Source organism: Bos javanicus, chromosome 23, assembly GCF_032452875.1.
Source record: "Bos javanicus breed banteng chromosome 23, ARS-OSU_banteng_1.0, whole genome shotgun sequence".
Taxonomy (NCBI): domain Eukaryota; kingdom Metazoa; phylum Chordata; class Mammalia; order Artiodactyla; family Bovidae; genus Bos; species Bos javanicus.
This window is the reverse complement of record NC_083890.1, coordinates 38756459-38771152: the sequence shown is the minus strand read 5'-3', so window position 1 is coordinate 38771152 and position 14694 is coordinate 38756459.

The following is a 14694-nucleotide window of genomic DNA, read 5'->3' as shown; positions in this document are numbered from 1 at the left end:
TGTGAATAGGTAATTCCCACTAAAAATCTGCTGAGAGAGGATTGTAGGAGTACCTGAGTATTCCTTCTGATGTAGGGGAGGATGGAAAACAGAAGGACGAGCTGAAGGGTGGCGGTGGCCTCCCCACGACCAGGCTTCCTACAGGGCAACATATCCCAGGTGGCTCAGTGGCAAAGAATCTGCCTGCCAATGCAGGAGATGCAGAAGACATGGGTTTGATCCCTGGGTTGGGAAGATCTCCTGGAGAAGGGAATGGCAACCCACTCCAGTATTCTTGCCTGGGAAATCTCATGAACAGAGGAGCCTGGCGAGCTACGGTCCATGGGGTCACAAAGAGTCTGACACGACTGAGTAAGACTGAGCACAGACGCAAAAAGGAACATAAGTAATTAATATTTCAAAAGCTTATTATAAGGTAGTAGGTTCATGCTCCTGAAGGTATTAAAATTATAAGTAAACAAAGGTTTTTGAGACACTCAGATGGCTACTGAGTTACGTTATATCTTGTGGGAATATAACTTCTAAAATGCCATCTCTATATATGCATCTTTATTCCTGCCTGACAATGAACAGAAATAATGTAGAAAGATGATTCTTGCTTTAAAATATCATTTTCACTTGGTGAATATACACATGCCTACCTCAGAAATACTGTAAATTTTAGATTTCCCAGTGTGTATAAAAGCTACATTTACATTAGACTGTAGGCTATTATATGTGCAATAGCATTAAGTTTGATAAAACAATGTACTCACTTTAGTTAAAACATACTACTAAAAATTCTAACCATCATCTGAGCCTTCAACAAGTCATCATCTTTTTGCTGGTGGAGCTTTGAAATATTGCAAGAATTATCAAAATGTGATACACATACACAAAGTGAGCAAAAGCTGTTGGAAAAATGGCACCTATAGACTGGCTCAATGCAACCTTCAACTTGTAAAAATTACAATATGGGCGGAGCATCGCAAAGCACAATAAAACGAGGTATGCCTGCAATTGTATAGCAGGGAGTTGGGCAAAGAGATTCTGCTCTGAGGATGAATCCTGGCCATGCCTGAAATTCGGAAAACAACATTTCACCCATCATAGAGCTATACAATCTAATCATAGACAAGATGAGGAGGTTAAGAAGAGATTTTCTTGATTGAATTTTCAAAATTGAAGCTGGCAACCAGCCTGCTTTGAGAAATTGTGCGTACGTGCAGACTTGATTCATTCTTTCCACTCCCTAGACTGGAAAAAGACAGGAAAGTTGGGTGCTGTGCTCCCATTCTCATTCCTGTTCCTTAGAGCATTCTGCCTTCCCCTCCCCTCCTCAATTTCCCTACAGGACACTGAATGGCTCCACCTCAGAAAAGTCAAACTGGACTGTGAGGAGACTAAAATTAGGCTTGATCCCTCAACCAATGTGGAATGATCAAGCCGAAATCATCTTCTATCCTAATCATACTTACTTTGTGAACAAGGGAAAAGAACAGAATTTTATCATACCGTGTTGTACTGATCTTGGATAAAACTCCTCCCAGTACACACTTTGTCTGTGATGCTGCTTAGATAGCATATATCTGATTTCATTTCTCCCCCATAGACTGAAAGCCACTTGAAGGTAGAGACCCATATCTATTCACTGCACCCTCAACAGCACAGAGGTGGCACATGAATAGATTCTTAACTAAACGGAACGATGGAGGGAGTACAAATTCTTACACAAAAGCAAAATACTAAAGTATGCTCATTTGGCTCTCTGTTGATACTGGGTTGGATAAACAAACAAAGGGTCTTTCATAATAAAAGGATGATACTGTATTCTAATGTTTAAAAATCAGTACAAAGTCTAGGGAAGGAATGAGATCACTCTGATTTGAATTTTTAAACAGAAAGATGGCAGAGAAGAGACAAAGTGTGTTGGAACAAGAAAGAAGTCTAGAAAGCAGTCCAGAAAAATGAGTGACTCAGAAGAGAACACGAAAGGATGGCATTGGGACTGGGGACTTGGACAAGCCACTTGGACAAGCCACTTCTTGTAAATGTTGCTTTAAGTGTATTAATTTTTGTACAAATAGCATACAAGACTCATCCACCATCTCTATAAAAGACTGTAGTGTCAGATGAATGGATAAAGAAATTGTGGTACATATATACAATGGAATATCACTCAGTCATAAAAAGGAACAAATTTGAGTCAGCTGAACTGACATGGATGAACCTACAGCCAGTTATATAGAGTGAAGGAAATCAGAGAAAAACAAATATTGTGTATTAACACATGTACATGGTATCTAGAAAAATTGTACTGATGAACCTATTTGCAGGGCAGGAATATAGATACAGACAGAGAGGATGTACTTGTGGACACAATGGGGGCTGGAGAGGATGGGGCGCATTGAGAGAACAGCATTTACATGCACACACTGCAAATGTGTACACGTGTGCTGTCGTGTCTGATTCTTTGCGATCCCCACAGACTGTAGCCCACCAGACTCCTCTGTGCATGGGATTTTTCAGGCAAGAATGCTGAAGTGGATAGCCATTTCTTACTCTGGGGGATCTTCCTGACCCAGGGATCGAACCTGAGTCTCTTGAGTCTCCTATATTGGCAGGTGGATTCTTTATGAGTGTGCCACCCCACATCCATACACTACCACGTGTGAAAGAGAGAGCTAGTGGGAAACCACTGATTAACACAGGGAGCTCAGCCTGGTACTCTGTGAGGACCTAGAAGGCTGGGATGTGGGTGGGAAAAGAGGTTCAAGAGGGAGGGACATATGTATCACTATGGCTCACCCACACTGCTGTGCAGCAGCGGGCTTCCAGGTGCCTCAGTGGCAAAGCATCTGTCTGCCGATGCAGGAGATGCGAGTTCAATCTCTGGGTTGGGAAGATCTCCTGGAGTAGGAAATGGCAACCCACTCCACTATTCTTGCCTAGAAAATCACATGCACAGAGGAGTCTGGTGGGCTACAGTCCATGGGGTCACAGGAGTTGGATATGACTGAACACGCATGCACACATCCAACACAGCATTGTAAAGCAGCTTTTCTCTAACAGAATAATAATAGCAAGATTGCAGTGTCAGACAGGGCTACCCGGTGTAGATTCTGTTTCCAAGTCAGCTTTCTCACAAATGTCTCCACATTTTCTGACAGAAGAACACAACATGTTCTTCTGAACGGGGCCAACCATTCCCCTCTCTCTTTCCCTTGTCTACCTCCTTGGTGGGCTTCACGAACAAGCAACATTTGGGCAGGAGAGAAAGGGCTTTGGAGTTGTCAAAAACCACCAGTTAAAAAGCTTCAAACTGTGTTCTGTGGGTATGTAACTACTGTGGAAGGAAATGCTTGAAAACAAGACATAAATTTTTAATCAATGGAGACCTAAAAAGTTATTTTTATTTGATCTGAGCCTGAAATCATTCAGTGTTTTTAAATTCCTTTGGAAATACTAAAACTTTCAATTCCCATGTTGTCTTCAAAGTGCTTCAAGGAATGTGAATGTGATATAATTACCTTTGAAAATAATGGAAAGTAAAGGTTATATTTTTAAAAGAATAAACTCGTCACAATCTTAAATTTGCAAGAAATGCCTCATTTGTCACTTCTTTATCTGACACACAGAAACAATATCAGGAGTTTTCTAGGTCTCTTGCAGAAATTCTCTGCCCCTCACATTTTATTCAGATGCTTTATAAGTGCTCTTTATTTGAAGCTTACATTGCTCAGAGTTAACATATTGGAGACTTCTTTGCAGTTCTCTTTCAGCCTTCTGCCCATAAATCATGGAACTGAACGCACTCAGAGACGCCCCCCCCCCCACCACCATTTTATCAGATCAGATCAGTCACTCAGTCATGTCCGACTCTTTGCAACCCCATGAATCACAGCACATCAGGCTTCCCTATCCATCACCAACTCCCAGAGTTCACCCAGACTCATGTCCATCAAGTCAGTGATGCCATCCAGCCATCTCATCCTCTGGCATCCCCTTCTCCTTCTGCCCCCAATCCCTCCCAGCAACAGTCTTTTCCAATGAGTCAACTCTTCGCATGAGGTGGCCAAAGTACTGGAGTTTCAGCTTCAGCATCATTCCTTCCAAAGAAATCCCAGGGCTGATCTCCTTCAGAATGGACTGGTTGGATCTCCTTGCAGTCCAAGGGACTCTCAAGAGTCTTCTCCAACACCACAGTTCAAAAGCATCAATTCTTCGGCGCTCAGCCTTCTTCACAGTCCAACTCTCACATCCATACATGACCATAGGAAAAACCATAGCCTTGACTAGACGGACCTTTGTTGGCAAAGTAATGTCTCTGCTTTTGAATATGCTATCTAGGTTTGTCATAACTTTTCTTCCAAGGAGTAAGCGTCTTTTAATTTCATGGCTGCAATCACCATCTGCAGTGATTCTGGAGCCCAAAAAAATAAAGTCTGACACTGTTTCCACTGTTTCCCCATCTATTTCCCATGAAGTGATGGGACCAGATGCCATGATCTTCATTTTCTGAATGTTGAGTTTTAAGCCAACTTTTTCACTCTCCACTTTCACTTTCATCAAGAGGCTTTTGAGTTCCTCTTCACTTTCTGCCATAAGAGTGGTGTCATCTGCATATCTGAGGTTAGTGATATTTCTCCCAGCAATCTTGATTTCAGCTTGTGCTTCCTCCAGCCCAGCATTTCTCATGATGTACTCTGCATAGAAGTTAAATAAACAGGGTGACAATATACAGCCTTGATGTACTCCTTCTCCTATTTGGAACCAGTCTGTTGTTCCATGTCCAGTTCTAACTGTTGCTTCCTGACCTGCATACAAATTTCTCAAGAGGCAGGTCAGGTGGTCTGGTATTCCCATCTCTTGAAGAATTTTCCACAGTTGATTGTGATCCACACAGTCAAAGGCTTTGGCATAGTCAATAAAGCAGAAATAGATGTTTTTCTGGAACTCTCTTGCTTTTTCCATGATCCAGCAGATGTTGGCAATTTGATCTCTGATTCCTCTGCCTTTTCTAAAACCAGCTTGTACATCAGGAAGTTCACGGTTCACATATTGCTGAAGCCTGGCTTGGAGAATTTTGATAGATGACGAATCTGAGATGTAGAATGCCTAATATTTCAATGCCTGAAACTATCAGCTGGTTCCAAAGACCCAAACCACTGATTCTTCAGAGTCTCCACTCTTTCTTCTGGGCTATAACAAAATATACAGCATAAAAAGGGGCTCCTGTTTCGGAGGCACTTTGCTAGATGCCTTAAGTGTATTAAGTTCGTTTTCCTTGTAGGAAGATAATCCTGCAAAATTATCTTATTATATATTGTATTATATAATTAATATAACATATATAATTATATATTATATCTTATTATCTTCTTATACTGTTCTTTCCATTTAGATGAGAAAGCTGAGACCCAGAAAGGTTCCACAACTCCTCTGATGTTTAAAAACTGGCGAAACCTGGCCAAGAACATAGTTCAGACTGACTCTAATGTCATAAAGCCTCAGCTAACTTATTCCTCACCTTCAAAGTCAAATGCAAATCTGAATATTGAAATGATAGGGAGGAAGGGGTTGCCCTGAGGTCTGTGACAAGATAAAAAGGTGAAAATCAAGCTGTTTATTGATCTAATGGGAGGAAATCTAACCTAGACAGGGCTTCCCAGGTGGCACTCATGGTAAAGAACCTGAAATGCGGGTTTGATCCCTGGGTCCCAAAGATCTCCTGAAGGAGGGAATCCCAACCCACTCCAGTATTCTTGCCTGGAGAATCTCATGGACTGAGGAGCCTAGCAGGCTACAGTCCATGGGGCCACAAAGAGGCAGACATGACTTAGCGACTACACAACAGCAAGGAAACCCATACAAGGGGACAATGTCCCTTCATCAGTTATGCTCCACACCACCAGCAAGACCACCTCTCCTCCACCCCCACCCCAGGTGCTCCCCAACCTGGGTAAGTTTCAGCAGGTGGCACGGGTCAGGCTACACCAGTTGTTCATAGCCAATCTCCACTCCCATTGATCAGGGCTCAGCTGCTGAATAGGATACATACCTTCAGCATTATCCCAGCTCACAGGTATTATAGGGCAGCGACACTCAGTGGCAAATATATAATTCAGTCAAGCTGCTTATCTATTATTACATTTGATATAATTTTGTGTTTACAGCTTTTCATGAATAGACTGATACTGGATGGAATCAGCATCCCATCCAGGTCAAGAATAAAACAGTGAGTGCTAAGAATTACACATTAAGGATTTGGATACCGTGTACAGTCTCAGCAGAAAAGGTCCTGGTGGATCATACTTATTTTTTACTTCTCACCTTTGCTACAAAAAAGAATGTGAAAGACAGGAAATAAGGAAGAGCTGTTTTGGTTTAAAAAAGAATGTGAGTTTTTTTTCCCCCAACTTTATATATTAAAGGGATTGAGATCAGGGCCATGGTTCAAAGAATACAGAGGACTCTATGCATAGGATGCCCTCAATTAATATTTGATGGAATAACAATGGGCTTCCCAGGTGGCACAAGTGGTAATCTGCCTGCCAGTATAGGAGATGCAAGAGACTTTGGTTTGATCCTTGGGTTGGGAACATACCTTGGGGGAGGGCATGGCAACCCACTGCAGTATTCCTTGCCTGGAAAAGTCCATGGACAGAAGAGCCTGGCAGGCTATAGTCCATGGGGTCACAAAGAGTCGGACATGACTGAGCATGCATATGCCATGCCAGAAGAACAATAATGAATTATTTTTATATACCTCTTATTAAAATTATTATGTTATACTGGAGTGTGTGGTACATTATAAAACATTTATTAGTATATAGGGGAGTTGGAAATTTCGTAGGCAGGGTCAGCTCCAGAAATCTTCTGCCCTTTCTTCCTAATTCCTCCCATATCACCAGTATTAACAACATCTAACCAGAGATATAAGAAGGCTAAAGAACCAGGCGGAGCTGTTGAGAAGAACAGTACAGCTTAAACTGTAATAAAATCCTAATGTTTAACCCTCTTCACCTTGCTGATCTTGCAAATATAACCTAAGGCCCCACCCCACATATGTCATACCTAGCGATAATGCAGGCAGAAGAAATGAAAACAGGTGTTCTCCGTAAAGGCCCGGACCCTCCAGGCACCGCCTGTGTCCACAAAAATCCAAAGCAAACAGTATCCAGCTAAGTTGTGAGTGAGACTCATTACGTTCCCCTCCCAAGGCAGGAAGACAAGGACAGGTAATTTAGCCCTTGTCAGTCTCAAAGACACACTGACAAACAGAACAGGGGACGAAATTCTCTTCCCTCCTCATTCTTTTTTTTTTTTTAATCTTTTGGCCATGCTGCATGGCATGTGGGGTCTTAGTTCCCCAACTAGGGATTGAACCCATGGCTCCTGCATTGGCAGCATGGAGTCTTAACCATGGGTCCACCAGGAAAGTACAGCCCTCCTGACATTCTTCGGGAAAGAAGTGGGACTCTGGGTCAACACAAAGTGAAACCTTGGAAGATGCGCTGAAAATATCAAATGGTTCTCAGAGTTCAAGTGGCTCTACTTCACCACTCAGCAAATTGACAAGAATATACCAAATTATACACCAGACACTGGGGACACTTGCAGCTCCCAAAAGAGGCAAAGCCGGTTACTGGTTGGGAGTCTTAGACCCCACAGGACCCTTTGATCATCTGAGTTCATGGTCATATCTCAATCTCTTTGGCAAAAAGACCACAGGAGAGGAGACAGGTCAAGTGTAGCTTGTATTTCTAGCTTCGGGGACCCGGTACAGAGAAGCGGCAGAGCCTGTTCTTTTCTGATCTGAACTTGCAGCCAGAAGGAAAAAGAGACATGAATATCTAAGAATAGGGGAGACATTTAGGGAAGTCTTGCCAGTGGGTCCACAGGGTAAAGTGTATCTGATCTGTTCCAACAACCTTCTCAGCACCAACTGGAACCACTTCCTCTCCCACAGTAGACACGGACTATTAAAGTGCAATATTCCTCCTAGGATTCCGGAAAATCACATTGACGTGCCCAAATGCCTCAGAGATTTTGCCTTCATGGGGCAAAATAGAGACCTATTGTCTCCTAGACTGCTTGCTGAGGGGTTGCTGCAAATCTGAGAGCCCAGAGAGAGATGATTACTATGGATAGAGTGCAGGACAAATGTAGACAGGAGAGAAGAGGCATTTAGATACGGTATATGGAACCAGAGCCTCGCTAACACTCGAGCTTGGCATGGCTAGATTCTGGCTACTACAGGTTACACTGCTAATTTCCCAGTGGGCAACATTTCCTACGGATTCTGTTAGTTCCTGGATATTTTCCATAATGTGGCTTCCCAGGTGGTACAATGGTAAAGAATCCACCTGCCGGTACCGGAGACACAGGAGATGTAGGTTCAATCCCTGGGTCAGGAAGATCCCCTGGAGTAGGAAATGGCAACCTACTGCAGTAGTCTTGCCTGAAAAATCCCAAGGACAGAGGAGCCTGGTGGGCTATAGTCCACGGGGTCGCAGAGTTGGACATAACTGAAAACGCATGCATGCATTTTGCATGATGGATTTTATTGACATAATGCTGGACCCAGTACTTGTGTTTCATCGGCCACATTGCTAGTGATAATCTGCGAATGCCTCGTGGCCTTTGGCACGTAAAGGAACACTGCCGGGCAGGCTCTCCCTGTACCATCACATCCTCAGGGCAAGATCATCAGTATGTAGAGAATTCCTGGAGCCTCTCCCCCAAGTGATACATGACTTAGCAAGACTGTTCTTGTAAAATAAGAAAAGAATCCCCAAACTGGAGATGTCTTTTTGAAACTTTGTACTAAAGTTCAAATCTGTATTTATACATAAACTATTTCATGTACTTTGTTCATTACATTTGTTTAACTCAGGAATATTTCATCCATTTAGCTGCAGGCAAAGATCAATATTTTTGGTTTACAAATCCCCTTAAAATATGAATAGTCACATTTTGATCCCTACAAAATGAGCAGAACACTTAAAATATCTACTGTCATTTTCCCCAGATTTTCACCATTCTTTCCCATCACCCAGGATGTCACCCCATAAGATAAGGTCAGTGGTTTTGAGATTCTGGTTTCAAGGCTATAAATGATTTTGTTTTTAAATGAAGGATAACTGCTTTACAGAATTTTGTTTTCTGTCAGACCTCAACATGAATCAGCCATAGGTGTGTATATATATATATATATATATATATATATATATATCCCTTCCCTTTTGAACCTCCCTCCCATCTACCTCCCCATCCCACCCCTCTAGGTTGATACAGAGCCCCTGTTTGAATTTCCTGAGCCATATAAATGATTTTAAGTAGCACTTGCAAAGCAAAAAAGGATACATGGATGATGATATCCACAGCATATAAAATTTACTTTGCAAAATGTGTGCACTTTAAGAAACGAAAAGGAAAATGTGCTGGCCAAAAAAGCATCACTGACTATGGCAGAAATTAAATGTGTAAGAAATTCAAAGCACTTCATATAATCAAGGGGCAAGTGCACAGTCTGTCTGCCCCACGCCCCCCAGACTAAATGGCTAAAGTTCCTGTTTTGCAAATCTGATTTCTTGCCCAGAATGCTGTTAATAATTGGTTCCTGGGCTGGCATGCCCATTGAGATGTACGAAATGGCTCTTGTTGATATTTTGATATCAAGAAAAGCTCTGTCAAAGTCTTCTTTCCCGTAACCACTCACTCTCTCTTCGCCTCTTGTCACTCCATGCCCCCCCTCACCCACCCCCGCCCCTGCTAATTTTACCCACATTAAAGCTGTAAGTAAATAAATGACAGGCTGTAGCCCATCATCAGGTGACAGATCATCCTCACTGGCTCTGAAGGACGAAGACACTGTCATCTGTCTGGTCCCCCTCACATCCCGTCAGCCTCGCTGCATCCGGGTGGCACGTCACAGCCATCGGAGCAAGATGAATACAGCAGTGTAAACATCAGCTGGAGAGCAGAGTCAATCAAACATGTGACTCTGCACAGAAGCCCTTCTGCTGCCGGAAAAGAAAGGCTCGCAGAGGGAAAGAGATGCCTTAGTAGCCTGCTTCTGCTGCTGGTGGTTATTATTTCATTGAATTTAACAGGGTTTGGCTTTTTTTTTTTTCCCCAAATTGAATGTGAAAAGTTATCGTTTTCCTCCATCGAGAGTGAGAGGCATAGTATTAAATCTCTTGGTTCTTAAGAGTTAATCCATAGTTATTGGACCTACCTAATCATCCAGGTGGCTCAGTGGTAAAGAATCTGCCTGACAATGCCGGAGACACAGGAGTTCAATCCCTGCATCAGGAAGATCCCCTGGAGAAGGAAATGGCAACCCACTCCAGTATTATTGCCTGGAGAATCCCTATGAACAGAGGAGCCTGGTGGTCTACAGTCCACGGGGTCACAAGATTTGGACACGACTGAGCTTGCCGCACAGTGTCAGAGTATGGTAGACACAGAGTGTAGAGTGTCACAGTGTCAGAGTCCAATGAGACCTCTTGAGAACCATGACATTGTGGTCTCAGAGCATCACATCCTTACCCATGATGAAAGTTTAGCCAAGGCGCAAGAAGTGACAACAGAGGAAATGATGAAACATCTCACTGGCGAAGCTGAAGTGGCATTGGGAAGGGTTTCCAAAACAAGTAATGAACCATGTATTAAAATAAACAAAGTCATAAAAACATCAGGAGGCAAATCCAGAATAATAATGATTTCCCAGTGTGAGGGGAAATTCAAAGAAGGGTAAATGTAACTCCTTCCCAAATGAAAACAGCTGGCTGTGTGCATCCTCATGGATTTTCCATCTCCCTCTTGTTACTCTTTAAGAAGCTTTGTGGTGCTGTCACTTTAGAAGACCTTGCTCGTGGCATGTGAGGAAAAGAAAAATTAAAGTTGCATTAAAAAAAAATCACTGTCAGGGACTTCTGCAGCAGGCCAGTGGTTGGGACTTTGCTTTCCAATGCAGAAAGTATGCATTCTTTTCCAATGCAGAGGGTGTGGGTTCTATCCCTGGTCAGGGAGCTAAGATGCCACATACCTCATGGCCTTGTAACAAATTTAATTTTTTAAAAAGAAAGACAAAAAAAAATCTCTTGTAGTAGCTGGGGGTGGATGTGGAATGATTAAATATGACAACCAGCTTCTACTATGATTTCTTGGACACCGAACACACGGACTCTCACATTGAGAGCAGCATTGACAAAACTTCCACCGTTTGAGGCCATTTAGTCAAGCACTGATGCTTTCTGAAGACTAGGTATTTTTGTTGTTTCTCAAAAGCACTTATGCAGCTCTTCAGCATTATAAAGCACTGAAGCAATAATACCAACAACACTGGAATTTTCCCAAACCCTTAGAGATTCTAAAGAAAGAAAATCTGCAGATTCTATCCATATCATCAGATTCAAAGCCATTGAACACTGACTACTGATATCTCTACATTATTTGATCTATCTTTAAAGGCAAATTCTGGTCCTATCCTAACTATTCAATCATATTTCTTTATTATTTTCCTGCTATGGTTTGAATGTCTGTGTACCCTAAAAATTCATTTGTTGAAACCCTAATCCTTGATATGATGGTATCTGAAGATGGGTCCTTTAGAAGGTGACTACATCATGGGGGTGGAGCCCTAGTGAATGGGATTAGTGCCCTTATTAAAGAGATCCCACAGAATTCCCTAGCTCCTTCTTGATCTTGGACTTCCCAGGTTCTAGTACCATGAGAAATAAATTTCTGTTGTTTATAAGCCACTCAGTTTAAGCTATTTTTGCTACAGCAGTCCAACCGGGCTTAGACTTTCCATTATATTCTCTTCTCCAGGCAAATCACACCACCCATTTCACTCCATCCCCAGTGGCCTGTACTTTTCTATATCTAAGCTGCTGCTTACATTATCCTCACCCCTGGAATATATCTTGATCTTCTATGTATACATTAAAAATATACAGATGCAAGACTTGCCTGGTAGCCCAGGGGTTAAGACTCTGCACTCCCACTGAAGGGATGTGGGTTTGATCCCTGAACCGGGAAGTTCTACGTGCTATGTGGTGCAACAACAACAAAAAATTACAGATACAGTGACCTGGAAACTCTACTTCAAGATATTCATCCCTAAAAGAATGAATTTGCCTCAAGGATTTCTTTCAGCATGTTTATAATAGGGGAAAAAAAAAAACCCTCCAAATTCCCAATATCATGGGATTAGTTAAATAATTTCATAATATACCAGAAAATTTGGAAAACTCACCACTGGCCACAGGACTGGAAAAGGTCAGTTTTCATTCCAGTCTCAAAGAAAGGCAATGCCAAAGAATGCTCAAACTACTGCACAATTGCACTCATCTCACACGCTCGTAAAGTAATGCTCAAAATTCTCCAAGCCAGGCTTCAATAATACGTGTGAACTTCCAGAAGTTCAAACTGGTTTTAGAAGAGGCAGAGGAACCAGAGATCAAATTGCCAACATCCACTGGATCATCAAAAAAGCAAGACAGTTCCAGAAAAACATCTATTTCTGCTTTATTGACTATGCCAAAGCCTTTGACTGTGTGGATCACAATAAACTGTGGAAAATTCTGAAAGAGATGGGAATACCAGACCACCTGACCTGCTTCTTGAGAAATCTGTATGCCGGTCAGGAAGTTAGAACTGGACATGGAACAACAGATTGGTTCCAAATAGGAAAAGGAGTACATCAAGGCTGTATATTGTCACCCTGCTTATTTAACTTATATGCAGAGTACATCATGAGAAATGCTGGGCTGGAGGAAGCACAAGCTGGAATCAAGATTGCCAGGAGAAATATCAATACCCACGGAGAAGGAAATGGCAACCCACTCCAGTACCCTTGCTTGGGAAATCCCATGGGGAGTCTAGTGTGCAACGGTCCATGGAGTACAACAGGGCCGGACACGGCTTAGCGACTAACAGCAGCAAATGGCAGTTCTAGCCAATGTGTGAGAACAAAGACTTGTAAGGAATCGGGGGTTGGGGCTGAAACCAACATCCTGTTGTTTACAGATGTGAATGTCTATTTAGAAAAACCAAAATAAACTGCAAGCAAATATTTAAACTAAAAAAAAAAAAAAAGAAATATCAATACCCTCAGATATGCAGATGACACCACCCTTACGGCAGAAAGTGAAGAAGAACTAAAGAGCCTCTTGATGAAAGAGAAAGAGGAGAGTGAAAAAGTTGGCTTAAAGCTCAACATTCAGAAAATGAAGATCATGGCATCTGGTCCCATCACTTCATGGGAAATAGATGGGAAACAGTGTCAGACTTTATTTTGGGGGCTCCAAAATCACTGCAGATGGTGACTGCAGCCATGAAATTAAAAGACACTTACTCCTTGGAAGGAAAGTTATGACCAACCGAGATAGCATATTGAAAAGCAGAGACATTACTTTGCCAAGAAAGGTCCGTCTAGTCAAGACTATGGTTTTTCCAGTAATTGTGTATGGATGTGAGAGTTGGACTATAAAGAAAGCTGAGCACCGAAGAACTGATGCTTTTGAACTGTGGTGTTGGAGAAGACCCTTGAGAGTCCCTTGGACTGCGAGGAGATACAACCAGTCCATCCTAAAGGAGACCAGTTCTGGGTGTTCATTGGAAGGACTGATGTTGAAGCTGAAACTCCTGTACTTTGGCCACCTGATGTGAACAGCTGACTAATTTGAAAAGACTCTGATGCTGGAAAAGATTGAAAGCATGAGGAAAAGGGGACGACAGAGGATGAGATGGTTGGATGGCATCACCAACTCAATGGACATGAGTTTGAGTAAACTCTGAGAGTTGGTGATGGACAGGGAGGCCTGATGTGCTTCAGTCCATTGGGTCACAAAGAGTGGGACATGACTGAGCGACTGAACTGAACTGAAGACATCTACATACAACATAGTATTCAGGCAATAAAACATGATTCTATAGATTAATATCAATTCCCATGAAAGATATCCTTGGTGTGTTGTTTGGTGAAATAAAACCCATCATACACAAAATGTTTATATTTTTTTAAATTAACATATCTAATTATGTATATACTCATGTATAATTATACCTATGTTTTATATATCCACATTCATATTTATATCAAGAGAGTCAGGGAATTCACACTTATGTATACATGTGGATTATTTATGGACCAGGGAATCATTTTATGTGTATCTGTGTGTGTGTGTGTGTGTGTGTATGTGTTAAGTGTATCTGCACTTTAAAATCTTTCAATAGTAAACACAGACTGCCTTGGTATTATGGACTGAATAAAAACGCACAACCTAAAACCTGAGGGAAAGAAAGTGAAAGCGTTCGTCATTCAGTTGTGTCCAACTCTTTGCCATATCATGGACTGCAGCCCGCCAGGCTCCTCTGTCCATGGAGTTCTCCATGCAAGATACTGGAATGCGTTGCCATTTTCTACTCCAGGGGATCTTCCCCACCCAGGCATTGAACTCTCACATTTTATACATTTTATTTGGTGGACTTTCTGAGGACTTCAAGCCCAGGAGGCAGCCTCTCAGATAGCTCTGAGGCATGGTTCTGAAGAGGTAGGGAAGGAACCAGGATATATAGGAGTTTTAGCAACAAAAACCAGGTAGTCAAAACATCAAAAGATTACGGTTCATTAAAGAAAACAAGATATCTCAAGTTAATGAATTTTGCAAGAGTCTGGGCTCACTGAAATCATTTCTTTGA